The sequence below is a fragment of the Camelus dromedarius genome, chromosome 19 (assembly GCF_036321535.1).
Source record: "Camelus dromedarius isolate mCamDro1 chromosome 19, mCamDro1.pat, whole genome shotgun sequence".
Taxonomy (NCBI): Eukaryota; Metazoa; Chordata; class Mammalia; order Artiodactyla; family Camelidae; genus Camelus; species Camelus dromedarius.
In genome coordinates, this window is record NC_087454.1 from 31,348,542 (window position 1) to 31,364,254 (window position 15,713).

The 15,713-nt window shown below is 46.7% G+C and overlaps 1 protein-coding gene across 4 annotated transcripts in view; it reads right to left on the minus strand.

Moving 5' to 3' along the window:
- ADGRF5 (adhesion G protein-coupled receptor F5) overlaps window positions 1-15,713 on the minus strand; it is a 93,045-nt gene that overhangs the window by 62,862 nt on the left and 14,470 nt on the right. The window contains exon 1 of one of the 4 annotated variants that reach the window (XM_010994313.3): window positions 3,321-3,694. The exons of the other annotated variants lie outside the window; for them this stretch is intronic. The gene's annotated coding sequence lies outside the window, so the exon portion shown is untranslated. Of the gene's footprint in view, window positions 1-3,320; window positions 3,695-15,713 lie in introns of those variants that run through there. 4 annotated transcript variants of the gene reach the window in all.

Consider the following 15,713-nt stretch of genomic DNA (forward strand, 5'->3'; position numbering starts at 1 on the left):
ACACAATGGGAGCTGAAGTGCTGAGCTGGCAAATACCTTGTGAATTCATAGTGTCCCCGCAGAGATTGAATTCAGCAATCTTTCCTGCATTACCCACTCTGTGCTGAAGCTGGCAGGCACCGGGGAAAGAGCCCTTCCCAGGACCCCCGAGAAAGGAGACAAAGATTATAGCAATGGCCAGTACTAATTTGGGCTGTACTGAGAAATGTCGGGAGGGGGGAGAAATTCTAGGGGCACATCTTATGATTGAAAAACAGCCCTAGGTACCAAAAACTATATATAAAACAGCTAAATGACAAGATCCTACTGTACAGCACAGGGAACTACACTCAACATCTTGTCATAGCTTATAATGAAAAAGAATAGGAAAATGAACACACACACACACATATAAAAAAACTGAATTACTATGCTGTACACCAGAAACTAACACAACACTATAAATCAACTATACTTCAATTACATTTAAAAAAAAAAAAAAAGCCCTGATTTATTGTCTATCCATCTGTAGATCAATCCAGAAAGTGGCAGATGATGCAGAGGATAATTAATCTTTCTTTTTCTTGGAATTGAGACACAACCTGTTCAAATGACTTTGAGTGAAATGTATGTCTGCCCCCCGACCCCCATGGCCGTTTGGCAGTGGAAGAGCACATCCTGTTTACCGAGAACATTTAATCTGATTTTGTAAACTCTGCAAGGAACAAGGAGCCAATGAATCTGCAAGGATGCCAGTGGGGTTGTTTCTGATTTAAACTCAAAAGGCAGGGCTGTTGTCTGGGGGAGCTGGAGCCGCCTCTGTGTCCTCACCTGCGGACGTGAAAGGGGTCTGTTCCTCTCATGAATGGCAGCAGCCAGGATCTGAATACACGATGCTCACCGCTGTGGGCGCTGCTGGCCCCAACTTCTCCGTTTACATGAACCGGCATTGCTTCTGCTTCTCAATTTAGGCGAACGAAAAATCATGTCCAGGTCCCTTCCCCCGAGAGTCTGACTCAGTTGTTCCAGGGAAGTGTCTGGGCATTGTTTCCTTTGTGTTAAGTTTCTGGGGTCATACCGATTAGACAGGAGGTGTTCTAACCTGCTAAAATCTGGACCAGGCAGTAATTTGATCTATTTATAGAGTTTCTGCAAAACTGGGAATCCATGTTGCTACAAAGCTGACAGAATCCAGCCTATTCCATTAATTCTCTATTCCATGAGACTTTTGTCCTCACATTTTCCCGACCAAGAATGGGGTGGGAAAGTCAGAGATCTGGGCTGCTCATCTCAGGGCCCCCAAAAGATTCGTTGCATAATGCTGGGCAAACAGCTCAACCCCTGAGCCTCTCATTTTTGTGTTCCGTGAAATGAGAACGCGCTACCTGCTTCACCCGTGATGTGGTGAAGGAAGAGAAAGTCTCTGCCAGCGGCTAGCACTACGCAGCAGCGTGAAATGTCTAATCAGAACTCTCCAGGACTCGGAAAAAGAGTCAAGGCAGGCAAACTTAACGGGATGGTCAAGAAAGCACCACAGAATGTCCAGAATCAGCTGGGCAAATGAAACCTCTGGTTTGGGGCAGACAAACCTTGGAAAGAGCTAGAAAATACCAAATAGCAACTGAAAGTATTTTGTAGTTATTCTTGGATTTGACATTGGTTATGCACCTTCTTTCCAAATCCAGTACTGACAAGTTCACAGTGATTTTTTTCTTATTCATTTGTCTCATAACAATGCATGGGGTGGGGGGGAATAAAAGGACACCTTTTTACAGAAGGCCAAAAGAAATAGCAAATGAGGGGGAGGGTACAGCTCAGTGGTAGGGTGTGTACTTAGTGTGCACAAGGTCCTGGGTTCAGTCCCCAGTGCCTCCATTAAAATAAATAAGTAAATAAATAAACCTAATTACTTTCCCACAAAGCAAAACAATAAATAAATAAAATATTTTTAAAGGAAATAGAAAGTGAACCCATGTGTTAAACACATTTATTACCCATTAAATACAGAAGGAATCTTTCCTACTCTCTCCCCATCCTCCCTGGGCCAAGCATTTAACCTAGCAGGCTAGCTATCATCTATCTGTCTGTCTATCTATTTATTATCTGTCCAGTTAATTTTCTTTTATCTCCTGTAACAAGGCTGTCTTTGATGGCCTTCAAGATAGAAACCTAAACTATTAGTTGGAAAATCTAGAGTTTAATCCATGGGATGTTATTATTATTATTAATTGCCAAAGCTAAAACCAACACAAAAATAATAATGGCGAAAATGAATAAAACACTTCCAGATCTTTCTAAGTGTTACAAGAGGTGTTCACCTTCACCATGGATCATTTTTGCTTTCCAGCGAGAGGAAGGTGGTGCTAAGGATTAACACATGGATCTGACAATGAGAATTTATTGTCCTCCAATGTGCCCTGGCTTGTCCTAAGAGCTCAGAAGACAGGAAAACAAATCATATAACTGGTAAGATACACAGCAAACTATAGGTGGGCTAACTTTGCATATGGGGTATGCTGGGCTTGAAAACCTGTGAGCCGTATTCTATTACAGGACGAAGACAGTCACGTGTTACTTGCATAATTCAAAAATCAGAGTCCTCAAACTAGCCCTTTATGAAGAGAAGCACTGAGCTGCAGTAAAGCTGTGTAGCCTGGCTTTCTACAAAGTCTGAGAAAACATGGCTTAAGCAAACCACACATCGTAGGTCACGTCTGCCCTTCTAGAACCCTCCAGGGAAGTCTGCTTCCTCTTAATCCCAGCTCTTCTTCTGCCCTCCTTCCCAGCACTGACATGCAAACCTGCTTCCCCTCAGTCTTGGGTAGGGGGCTGCAGTTTACACTGCACATTCCCAGCACTGCCTGGGGGCTGGGGATAACCCGTGTCCACGACCCCCATCCCGCTATACCCTCCCCATCCATCAGCACAGCCACAACGAGGCTGCCTGGCACGGAAACACTCACACTGCAATTCACAATCAAACGCTCTGGTCTTCATGGTATATTTTCTGGCTCAGGGATCAGAAAACTCATTTCAAAGGAAAGAAAAAGGAAAAGAAAGCTCTCTTAATGATAGAGGAAATCCTAAAAGGATCCCAGCTAGCTGCCTAACACTCGGTCTCCCTAAACGCAGTTTCATCCACTTGACCTACAGGCTGCATACACGATGCCCTTGACCTGACAGGCTTTACACTCCTCCATAGGTGTCACAGTGACCTAAAAGAAAATCGGGCAGAATGTCGGAATCAGAAGACGCCTCGAAAGGCATGTCAGAGTGACTTAGGTGCCCCTGAGGTCTTGCTGCAAAGGGAAACAGACCCCAGTAGGAGAAATGCCCGTTACCTGCCCAGCACGGTGGTCCCCAGGCCAGTGCCTGCTCTGCTTGGACGTTTAACAAGCTTCCAGGTCTCCCCTGTGAGGCTGTTTACCCACGGTGGTCCCCAGGCCAGTGCCTGCTCTGCTCGGACGTTTAACAAGCTTCCAGGTCTCCCCTGTGAGGCTGTTTACCCCGCGGTCTCATGCTCGATAGAGGGAGGGCTCCAGGCAGGACTGGCAGCTCTGAGACGAGCTCAGCCTCACCTCTGACCTCCGTGTCGTGGTCCTCCGAGCCTCACAGAACCATCCCCGATGGCTGACTGCTGTTTGAAAGCCAGGAGTGATTTCCTGGTCCTCTTCCCCGGATGGCGTGTGCAATTTCCCTCACGCCCACTGGAAGTCCTTCAGATCCTTCTTATCTGGAAACCTCACCACTGAGTGGCCAGACTTGTTTGGCCAATGCCCCGAGTTCTTCCTTTCCTTCCTCCAGGGAAGAAGATCAGAAAATGAAACCAAAGCAAATCCAAAATGGGGTTGAGCTCATGACTGCTGTAGGATGCCCAGTTTAAACCTTCCGAAGATATCCACCTACTTAGATTGCATTTTCAGAGTGGAAAGAAAATTACAATTATCGATGAGTTCCATTTCTAGCAGCGCCAAGAAGTCAGAGAATAAAAAAATCCTGAATGTGGGAAGACCTGAAGGAGTTGTTAGGACAACTCTGAGCTTTGGACAGGGCTGCGTTTCAAATATGCCACATTCAGGGGCATCTAGTTCTCCCAGATTTCCAGGGAAACTCAGAATATTTGTGCATCAAACTATAAATTCTGTATGTCACACTGAAAATAACACTAATATTCAAAGATTAGGATATACAGGGGAAAAGGCAGGTTGGCAGGCTGCCGTCAGGTTGTGGGATTTAAAGATGAATTAGAATCAGACACAGAATACAAACTTGTGGTCGCCATGGGAGTGGGGGGTGGGAAGGGACAGACTGGGATTTCAAAATGTAGACTAGATAAACAAGATTATACGGTATAGCACAGGGAAATATATACAAGATCTTGTCGTAGCTCACAGCGCAAAAAAAATGTGTGACAATGAATACATGTATGTTCGTGTATAACTGAAAAATTGTGCTCTACACTGGAATTTGACACAACATTGTAAAATGACTATTACTCAATAAAAAATGTTAAAAAAAAAAAAGAGGAATTAGAATCAGAGTTTTTGAACTGGAAGGAATCTACCCATTCTCATTTTACAAGTGAGGAAACTGAGGTCCAAGGAGAAGCTGTGACTTGCCCAAGATGAGAACACAGGTGGGAAGGCACAGATTATTGTCCATTTGTTCTTAAACTTCACTATCGGGGGTACTCATTGATTTCCTGCTCTGAAGCCCTGCCCACATAAAGTTTGGCGAGTGGGGCCTGGCCTGGAGCCTGGAATCTGCATTGAACGTCCTCCAGGTGAATGTGGCGCTGGCCGTCCCCAGCCTGCACTGAGAGAGGTCCTCTTAGGGTCAGGACCATGTGTCAGTGCAAGGACCCAGAGTCAGACTGCAGGGGTTCAAACCACAGGGCTGCTGATTTCTATTTCTGTGGCCTTGTACACATCACGAGACCTCACTGAGGCTGTTTTATTATGTGTCAAAGTGAAATAATAATACTGCTGAGCTTATAAAGGCTCTGAGAAAAGCTGAGCTTAGAGGAAGGACTCTAGAACAGGAGACCTCAGCTCTAACCTGCCAAGCTCCCCCAACGCCTTGCCTGTTCCACACCGTCTCCCTTCATCCCTGCCAGCCTTCCCTTTCAGCCAGAGCTACTGCCTGGAGGCGTGCCAGCAACCATCAGTGTCCTCAGGCTGGTGACCAAGTGAGGTATTTTAGCAAAAGGAGGAGGAGCTTTCAAAATATTATTATTCTGTTTCTTGGTACTGATTCTCAAGTGTCGCGTCCAGCCCACTCCACGCCATCACGGGGGATGCTGACGGATGCCCGCCTACAGCTGGCCCCCACCTCCTCCTCGCTGCCAGCCCAGCCCTGGCTCAGCACTCAGAGGGGCACGTTGTGATTGGCCTAAAGCCCAGTGATCTCATTCTCCTTGCTGGATCCTGGGGTGTGCTTGGACACGTGGCCGATTGTGGATGGACATTCCCTCTGGATTTACTGTTAGTGGCACAGTAAAGGGCCTTCTGATTTAATCCAGTTCTAATCGCGTTTTCTAGAGAAAATCACTACGAAAAATAAATTTTTTGATTCTATATAAAATACTACCCGTAGCCAAATAAATAAATAAAAGAAAAATATTAAAACACATATGCACCCAGCCAAGTAGCTTAAATCATATTTCAGAATATAGTTGTTCCTTGAAAACTGTGTTTGAAGTGTATGCGTCTACTTACATGCCAATTTTTTTTTCACTAAATACACACTGCTTTATTACATGATCCACAGTTGGCTGGTTGACTCTTTGTATGTGGAACCAGGATATGAAGGGCTGACAGTAAAGTTATACACGGATTTTTGACTGCATGGGGGTCAGCACCTTGACCCCTGTGTTGTTCAAGGCTCAACTATATTCCAAATTTCTTATGCTAAATATTTGTGGTATTGACTTTTCCTATAGGAAATGGACAAAGATATTCCAGATTCTTTTTTACACGAAAAACCTACAATATTAAACATACATAGTGGAAAACACTTGGGTCTTAAAAACCTAGGGTAGCCTGGGGTTAAGGGTGTGGACTCCAGATCAACCCACTAGTAGCTCCCCAGAAACTTAACCGGCTGTTTAATCATTCTATGTCCCAATTTTCTCATCTGTACAATCAGGCTCATAATAATACCTACCTCAGAATTGCTGGGAGATGAAAATGCTTATAACAGTGCCTGGCACGTAGTGAGCTTGTGTTAAGTGTTGGCTATGGTTATTTCTGCAGAAAAGAGACGTTTTTGTTGTAATAACAGTTGTATGCGTGGATTTGGGATTGTCTTTGTCTTTGCTGTCCTGCTAGAGTTCTGCTCAGATTGGCACTTTGAAGATGCCTCCAAAATATACTTGTTGTCTCTGTTGTGAGTTTTGGCTCCTTTGAGGGTAACGCGAGTGGATTAGTATAAATGTAAGATGAATGACACCAGCTGCGTTGGGGAGGAAGGAAGACAGCATAGGAGGAAACTGGAAATTCAGGTCGGGTAAAGGACACTAAAAGAACTTTGCAGGCTGGCGGCTTTGGAAAGTTATTGCAAGGTAGCTCTGAATGTCTGCTGGCAGAGGTAGCCCTGAATGTCTGCTGGCAGAGGTAGCCCTGAATGTCTGCTGGCAGAGGCAGCCAGCCCTGGGAGAAAGGAAAGTTTGCCAACCATGATACTTCAAGAAAGAGTGACAGAGTAGGGGAACTTGACTTGGATACACCTTGCCTTAAAAAACATCTTGCTGTCAGAGTCCGCTCCTGGGTTAATGCATCTTTGAAAACACCGTCTTTTTCCTGCTTGCGCTGGGTCGTGGGGCGCAGTTGGCTTTGACACAGACCTGGGTGTCGTCAGGGTGACTGTCCCTTCGCTTCCCTGAGGAGCAATTCCTCTCTCACCCACAGTCCCGTCTGTTGCTAGGAACACCCTGTGCTCGTCCCACTCAATTTACAATGAAAACAAAGACAAATAAAAAAAATGGAACCACCATATGGTCTTGGCTGCAACCCAGAATTAACTGCTGATGGGAAGACGTTGCCCCGTGGCTGCTCGAGATGCAACTGGCGGTGACAGAGGCTCTTCCCCTGAGTCCTAAGATGTCGGAGTTGGCGGCAAATCGAACACAGACTTCTTCAACCAGACTGTGATGGTGCAGCCGGAGTAACCAATTCATGAGTAGCGTCATCTATGTTTGTGTTGGTGATAGGTGTCTCTTAGGACTTGAGTGCATAACCTCATTTGAGATAGAGCTATTTTCCCAGACCAGGAGCATTGGGACCCAATAAATCTGTACTTCCCAGCACACTCCAGGCTCTTATATGCCTCTGCCCTTCCCCCTTTTCACCTAGATAACGTGCAGTCTCCATTTAAGTGGCAGGTGTTATTCTTCCAAGACCCACACAGCCCTCCCAGCCTGGGCCAAGGGTTCCTTCCCTCTGATCCCACACTTCCACCGTTACCACACTGCATTCAGATGATCATTTGGATGCACTGAGTGTAAGGACCTTGAGGACCCAGGCCTGGTCTTATTTATTATAGGCCTGGCTCTTCGAATGGTGCTGGCATTTCACAGGTGATCAGCCAAAGCAGACAAAAGGAAACTGCTTCACCTCAGTGCATTGATGGTTTCTCCTCTTAACACTGGGGTGTCCCACGGGCTCAGTCTTTGGAACTCTTCTCTGTTGACATTTATTCCCCCAAGGGATCTCCACCAGTCTCATGGTTTAAATCTCCGTGCTGATGACTTCCACATGTCTGCCTCAATCACAGACCTCACTCCTGAACTCCTGGCCCGTGTCTCCAACCGCCCACTTGTTACCCCCACTTGGATGTCCCACAGGCTCTCAAACTGAGCATGTCCAAACCCAAACTCCTGATCTTCCCACCCAGACTAGCTTTGCCAACAGTCTCTCCCATCTCAGTAAAGGGTGTCTCCATCCTTCCACGTTACCCAGACCAAAACTCTAAGAGTCATCCTTGAGTCCGCCCTTGTGCACTGTAATTTGTCATCAAATCCCGTGAGCACTGCCTTCAAAATAGACGCATGATTGGGCCTTTCTTCCCCTTTCCACTGCTGTCACTCTCATCAAGCCATCATTGTCTCTTGCCTGGATTACTGTCAAGGCTCTAATCGGTCTCTGTGTTGGCCTGCAGTTAAAACAGTCTTCATAAAACATGAACTATATCATGTCCACCAGAGCTCAGCCCCCTTGTGCACCGGTCTCACACAGTCAACACGAAAGTCCTTGTAGTGGCCTGTAAGGTCTACGCCATTGGCAGCCCTGCACCTCCCACCATGTCTTCCCTAACTCCTTGCCTACTTCCTTCTGTGTTGCTCCAGCCACGCTGGCTTCCCTGTGAGCCAGCACAGTCCCCTCCCAGAGTCTTGGCCTTTGCCTGGGATGCTCTTAGCTCGGACACCCTAACTCACTCCGTCACCTCATTCCCACCGTTGCCTGAACATTGCTGACCACCATATTTCACATTCCACTCCCCCCAACCCCCTTCTCTGATTAATGCTTTCCATATCACGCATCCCCTCTAATACACTGTAATGTACTTGTCTTATTAGCTGTCTCACCTTCCAACCCTCCACTAGCGTGTAAGTTCCCTGAGGGCAGAGCTTATTTGGTTCACTAAAGAAGAGTGTTTTAAAGTGCACCGTGCAAGCAGGGTTTAGAATGCCATGATATTAGTATACACACAGCAGAAGAGCATACCAAAGTCCATGATGGTTCAACTTGCAAAACTCTCCATGTCTTGGCAGGGTAAGCCCTGTTTTTTTTGGTTTGTTGGTTTTTTCTAAACCCATAACCAGATATTGGTAACCCTTTTGACCCCTTTGGCCCATGGTCAGCTCTCTTTTGGTATTCCTATATTGAGGCCAAGAAAATTCTCCTCTAGCACTGACTTGTCCTGATGCAAGGAAGGAACCGACAAATAATTGGGTGGTTTTATAGTATACAAATGGTCTTATTCTTATCTTTTGTCTGTATATCTTGGCAGAGTCTCCTCTAATTGGCGTTGGTCAGATTTGTGCTCGGCTGCGGCCTCTGAGGTTTTATTTGTACTCACGTTACCGGACCCATTCCACCAGTAGACAGATTTATGACACCCGATGTATATGTCTTTCACATACTTATTTTGCTGTGGTAGATCTGAAAGCTTCCCATCTTTTAGACCAACTGGATAGCTGACAGCCATATGCTACCACCTTTCTGTGTCTCCAGTGGTGGTCCCAGCTTTGCTCAGAAACCCAAAGCACCCTCCAAGTGACATCCTATTTTGGGCTCCTGCCAAGACTGCCTTCCCTGCCTTTTCCTGGAAGAGGGAGAGAGAGCATCTGGGGGAGATGGAGGCAGATTCAGGACATGGTTCCGTAGATGTGCCATCAACAGCCCTCTCTTGATCACTGTTGACCTTTTCTCATGGAGGGTTGATCTTCAGTGGCCTGGGAGCCATCCCTAGCCTTCTGAGTCCACCTTCAGCTCTTCCAGGTGATGGGCCATCCACGTGGCAGGAAGTGCTTACTGATGCCCATGGCACAAAATATGACACCACGTGCTGTGGCCACAATGCACGTGGTGTCAGAGCTACTGACTGACCACATTTGTCGCTGAATCCTCCTCCTTCGTTCCCTCTCCCACCCCCGCTGCCCTCACCCTCAGTATCCGGGGGAAGATTTGGGTATTTGAGGACACAGACACTCCTTCTTGTCTTGGTCTGGGAAGGAATCTATTTCGAAGGAAGCTGCATTTTGTTGAAGGGGCACCAGTTCTTTGGTCCATGCACACTGGGCGGTCACCCCTGTTCTAACTTCTGCTCCTTTATGGTGCGTCCTGAGGGCAGGTGCTCTGCGTGGGCAGGTATCATAGACCTCAGGTGACAAAGAGAGGTATCTGCAAACATCTGGCAGACCCTAGTGTGGGCCTGAAAAGCCCCGTTCCCACAAGGGCACCTCCCATCCAGATGCCAATGCTCTTTACTATCTGGGGGGGCCTCAGCACTTTCTCTGGCACCAAAACAAAGGGCTCCCCATTTTTGCCTTTGATCATACAGGTAATTTCCTCCAAATTTATCACATCGATTAGTGGACAGCCATGACACCAAAACCACCAAATAGGAGCTGAAGAGTCATCCACGTCAAAAGAAAAATCAGGATCAAAGAATTTTAGAGTCCAGAGGCCGGGTGATCATTGCTTCCAGCTCTTTCCAGAGTCCCTGCCCCACGGCTCCTGCTTCCTGTCTGTCACTTCCCTCCCCTTCCACTTCCCTCTCTTTTTCAGAGGCACAGTGTAGTCTTTTTAAAAATGCCCTCTGAAGAATACATACTATGTCAGGCACAATGACAAGGCTGGTTTGAGAAGGAAATTTTAAAAAGCATGGGCTGATGCCTGTGCCTCAGGGGAACCACAGTGGCTCTGAAATCCAGCCCCAAGAAGGTGCCTGTAAGAAGCTTGCCGAGGAGAAGCAGGAGGCTGGGGGAGTAGGGATGAGACTGGAGAATGAAGCACAAATGAAAATGAATGAACAATCCTGAAGTTCAGGTCTTTGGGGAGCAGGAAGAACGTGCCTTTTAAAGCGCAGAGATGTGGAAGGCGGGAAAACCACGGAGCTTGTGACCAAGCCCCGGGGAAACGAAATAGTCCATCCTTAGCAAGACCTTGTGAGACCACGAATGCCCCTTTTTATTGTACCTGAAGAGAAACACTTTTAAAGAAAGTGGAAGGTCACAGACTTTCCAGATCCTACACTGATTACTCAGTAAACTGGCTCCCGTTCAGAACAGCTTGTTTGTTTTCATCCTGGGGAGAAGCATTAGTTGTTCACTACGAGGACCCTCTCTCTAGGTTTGTGGAATTCCCTGTCTCCCTGAATCTAAGGTTAAGTCATCTCTTTGGAGATGGAAGCTCTGTTAGTCACTAGTCTGTCCCGTTTCCTACTGCCATGGCCAACGCTGTGCGCCTGCCTCACCTTCTAGTGCCTGGGGATCAAATTGGTACCCAAGTGCAGCTGCCCTGGGTTCTAGCCGGTACTTTTCAAGTGTTTCAGAAACAGATGGGTTAAGAGACTGATGGAAATGTGTTCACCATGGCTGCTGCAGCCCTCTGCCCAGCACCGGGAGCCCTGTCGCCGGGCAGCAAGGAAGTTGTCCAGGTCCCCTGGTCCCCAGTTCCACGGCCTATCCCAGCACAATGAGGAGTCCAGGTTTCCAAGTTTGAGACTGTTCCTAACTGCCTTACCCTCTCTAATTCAAAGCCGGCCTCTCAGGACCACTAAACTATTTTTAGACCTGAGGCATAGTATGCCAAACAACTACCTGTCAACAATTACATGCTTATTCCAGGGCCACACCCCTTCAGCTGGCCTCGTCTGACCTGGAACATTAAGAGAGGGAAAAGCACATCTATTTTTAGTCCTTTCCTGAGTTCCTCAAGTGTAGTTCCATTTTTCACTTTATGTGGGGCCATTAAGTACCCAGAGGGATGTTCCCACAATTAAGATATGCTTGTGCCTGGGCTGTTTCTTTTTGTTTGTTTGTCTATTTAAATTGAAGTATAGTCAGTTTACAATGTGTTAATTTCTGATGTACAGCATAGTGGTCCATATATATATATATTCCTTTCATATTCTCTTTCATTATAAGCTATTACAAGATATTAATATAGTTTCCTATGTTATACAGTAGGACTTTGTTTTTTTTAATCTATTTTATATATAGTAATTAGTATTTGTAAATCCTGAACTCCCAGTTTATCTCTCCACCCCTCCCGTTTTCCCTTCTGGTAACCATCAGTTTGCTTTCTATGTCTGTGAGTCTATTTCTGTTTTGTAAATAAGTTCATTTGTGTCATTTTTTTTTTAGTTTCAACATGTAAGTGATGCCATATGGTATTTTTCTTTCTCTTTCTGGCTTACTTGATTTAGTTTGCCAATCTCCAGGTCCATCCATGTTGCTGCAAATGGCATTATTTTACTATTTTTTATGGCTGAGTAGTATTCCCTTGTATAAATATACCACAGCTTCTTTGTCTAGTCAGGACTCTGTTTGAACCTGCTGGGCCCTCTGTGGATAAGGGCACTCTTACAAATGACCTCTGACACTTGGATCACCTGTGGGTCTACATTAGAAGTACTCCCATATCGTCCCTTCTTAAGTGCCAAACTTACCTTATACATCATATGCCTGACCAGGGATATTTATGGTTACTAACGGGAGCAATGTACAGGTATATTTCTGTGACTGAAATCATAATATTTTCCAAAAATCATGTAATGACCTAAAGATAGAAAATTGGTTCCCTAAACCCACGAAGACACACATGCACACACACACACATGCATGTATACGCCTATATCACACACATACTTCTCCGCACTGTAAAAATCAGATTAAAGAAGGCAGCAGTCAGCACTCATAATTCTGGACTGTGAAAGCAACTAGTATATTTGACATCTGGACGAGATCCTTTACTAGCCTTCCCCTCTCTTTTATGAGAACATTATTTCCAGTGATCACCTTATTTTCTGGATTAATTCCTTAGATGTAAAACAACTAAACAAGAAATCATTTCACTGAGGTATTGATTTTCGGTAAAGCATTTAGCTGGGGGCTGTAATTTGCCAAGTGAAGAGAGTACACCATGCAGGTAACCCTCTCCTTCACTGTTTTAAATTTGAAACACAAATCAAAACTCTATGAGGTCCCACAGAAAGACAGAATTGAAGCAATTTTTGTTCAGTTTGCCTCTACAACCATGGTGCTAATATTGCTTATTTCCAGTCTACTGTCCAAATGCAGGGACACTTCGTGCCCCAAGGGACAGAGACACTTGGAGCAGCCTCAAACAAACCGCTAGAACTTACTCTTGAAACCCATACATGTAACAGAGTCCCTCTGAGCCGGGAGTCGGTATAGAACAGAGTTTTCCAGATTGACTTCTATGTGGAACACACTGCTTATTAAAAGAGAAGTAATATAAATACGGTAATCAGGAGCTTAGATTATACTACTGAAACTGGCCAGTGACGACAGCAACTGTTTAGAACTTAGACCAACAAAAGATCTTTAGGGAGAGTATTTTCATCACTGACCTTGTTTGGAATTGCCACAATGTGATGATAGTTTTAACACACAAAAAAGACTTTGAGTTGGTTTTAGTCTTGATTTTAAATTTGCTGCAGACAAGTAATGCCTTATTACCCGCACCCAGGGGGGACCTCTCCCCATCACCTACTCTCGTGTCCCCGATTCTGGAGGGTCTCTTGTAAGCTTGTCACACAAGCACAGGAGACCTTGGTGCTAGGAGGTGGCACTTCTCTATTAGCCTTGTCTATTTTAACTCAGGGAAGCTTTTTTAAGGATCTAGATCCAAAGAGAGTGGAGGAAGGACTTGCCACTTTTTTTTTTTTTTTTTTTTGGCATGAGCCCTTGCGAAAGAAGGGCCACAGACTCACGGAGGCCGTTCCCATCTTCTCCAAGGGAAACTCATCTTCCCCGAGTTCCCTACCTGCTCCTCATTTTGGCTCCCTCTGGAAACATCTCCCTGACCCAGAGGGGGGAACTGCACAATTTCTTTCTCAGGATGCTTCTAAGCCCCCTCCCAGGCCACCTGGGAAAAAAAAGTGTGTGTGTGCTGCTGACCGGGGGTCAGAAGGGAAACCAGCTTTTGCTCCTCCACTGAACCCTGAAGGAAGGAAGCAGGAGAGCTCACTCGGGGATGGGCTGTCCTGTTCCCTCCTGACCTTCCCTCTCCCTGATCAAGGATCTGGTGCAGAGAGCGGGGAGCTCTGCCAGCCGCCCCACGCCTCCCCCAGGATTAGGGACAATCCTTACGGCTACTCCTGAGGGTTTACCCCGTGCCAGGCAGCAGGTCAGGACCCAGCTGAGCCTCCCATCCTCTGGGAAGGAGGAACCATCTTCATCCTCATGTTACAGGCAGGAAGCTCTGTCCCAGAGCCCCTGGCTCAGCGAGGATGGAAGTGGAGCAGCCCACGTCTGAGGCCTCTGTCCTGCCTGGGGTGGAGGTGGCGGGGGTGAACCCTCCCGTGAGTCCAGCATCTGTGGACACCGGGGCATTAATCTTCAGACGGTTCTGGTTGTCCTGTTGGAGGTACAGGGTCGGGGCCATCTATTCCTATTAATCAAGTCCAGTGGCTCATAGAGCGCCACATATAGGGGTGGGGGAAGTGAGCTTCTGGATAACCCATTAGTATAACATGTGTGTAATCGGATGTTACATCTTCCCGTTCTTTTCACCCAGATATGCCTGCCGTACCTGCCCCTCAAAACATCCTGTTGCAAAAACAAACAAGCAAACAAACATCCTTGCACATGAAAGCATCGTGAGCAAGGATGAATTTAGTTACTATGATGCTAGGACCATTGTGTGGGGTTTGCATCATACACTCTGTATAAGTCTTTCAAAATGCCTCTTCTTCCAAGTCAAACATCACTCATTCCTTCACCAAATAATTGTTGAAAACCTGTGCACCAGACACTCATGTGGACCCTGGAGATAAGCAGTAATACAACTGTCCCCGAGGAGTTTCGTGCTGGCCGGAGGAACAAGCTGGCTGGCCTCCCGGGCCGTCACTACCCTTCTCTGCCCTGCTCTGTGCCCTGGGGTGCCCATCCCTGCCTTGCAGCACCTTGTCAGCTGGGAAAGTGGGAGATCGGGGGACAAGAAGAAAGGGGAGTCAGGGATCTACCCCCCCTTCCTCCTTACCGGCTGCAGCTTGGTAGTGGCTGCGTTGATCCCCGCTCAGCCACAGATTCTGGGGAACCCCCTCGCCCATATCTACAGGCCTTGGCAGGCTCCTCTGACACCCCATCTCAAACTTCTGGCCCCTTCCTGCCCTAGAGGAAGCGATCAAGGGCTTCCTGGAACTGCTAGTCCCTTGCTGACTGAAGTCCCTACATCTTCTCAGTTATCCTTTGAGAGTGCCATTTCTTTCCTGGCATGACCTTGACTGCTGTAATATAGACAATAAACAAACAAATAAATTATGTATCAGATGAGCAAAAATGTCATGTAGGGATATAAAGCAGAGTAAAGGCAATAAGGAATGTGTATGTGTGCGTACATGTGTGCATGTGTGTGCACACGTGTGTGTGCACACGTGTGTGTGTGCGCGCATGAGCGTGTGTGCGCACATGATCATGTGTGTGCATGTGCGTGTGCATGTGCGTTGGTGGAGGTGGCATCCCTCCCCTCTTTCTCCCGTGTTTCTGAAATTCCCCTTTCCAGCCCTTGCCCAATCCCTCCCCAGCCTCACTAGCTCAGATCTCATGTTACTGGGTTTTCCACGGGGTCCTCACTTTTTTGTATCTGTATTAAACAGAGACTTTCAGGCCAATCACGGCCCCAGGCTTCAAATGTGCATCCCAGTTCCCCAAGCAAAGTGCCCTCCACCAGTTCCCGTCTTAGCTCCAAGGTGACAGCAGGAGTTATGGACCACCAGAAATGTTTTCTACTACAGGTAGTTTGTGAGTAAACACGAATTTATTGTTTACTTTTGAGTGTTTGGGAAGCCTGGGAAAGAATTTGGGAAACTCTTTTAACCGTGGAAAACCTGCAGAACAAATTCTAATGCTTGCTCTGGAAACTCTTTGCTGGAAGAAGGGTGACACTCAGGTGCGCTGGAAGCATCATCCTCTCTTTCCCTGCCTTCCTGCTGGCCCTGGACCCCGCCACCCGCTGGCTGCCCACTCACACTCCTCTATTCCT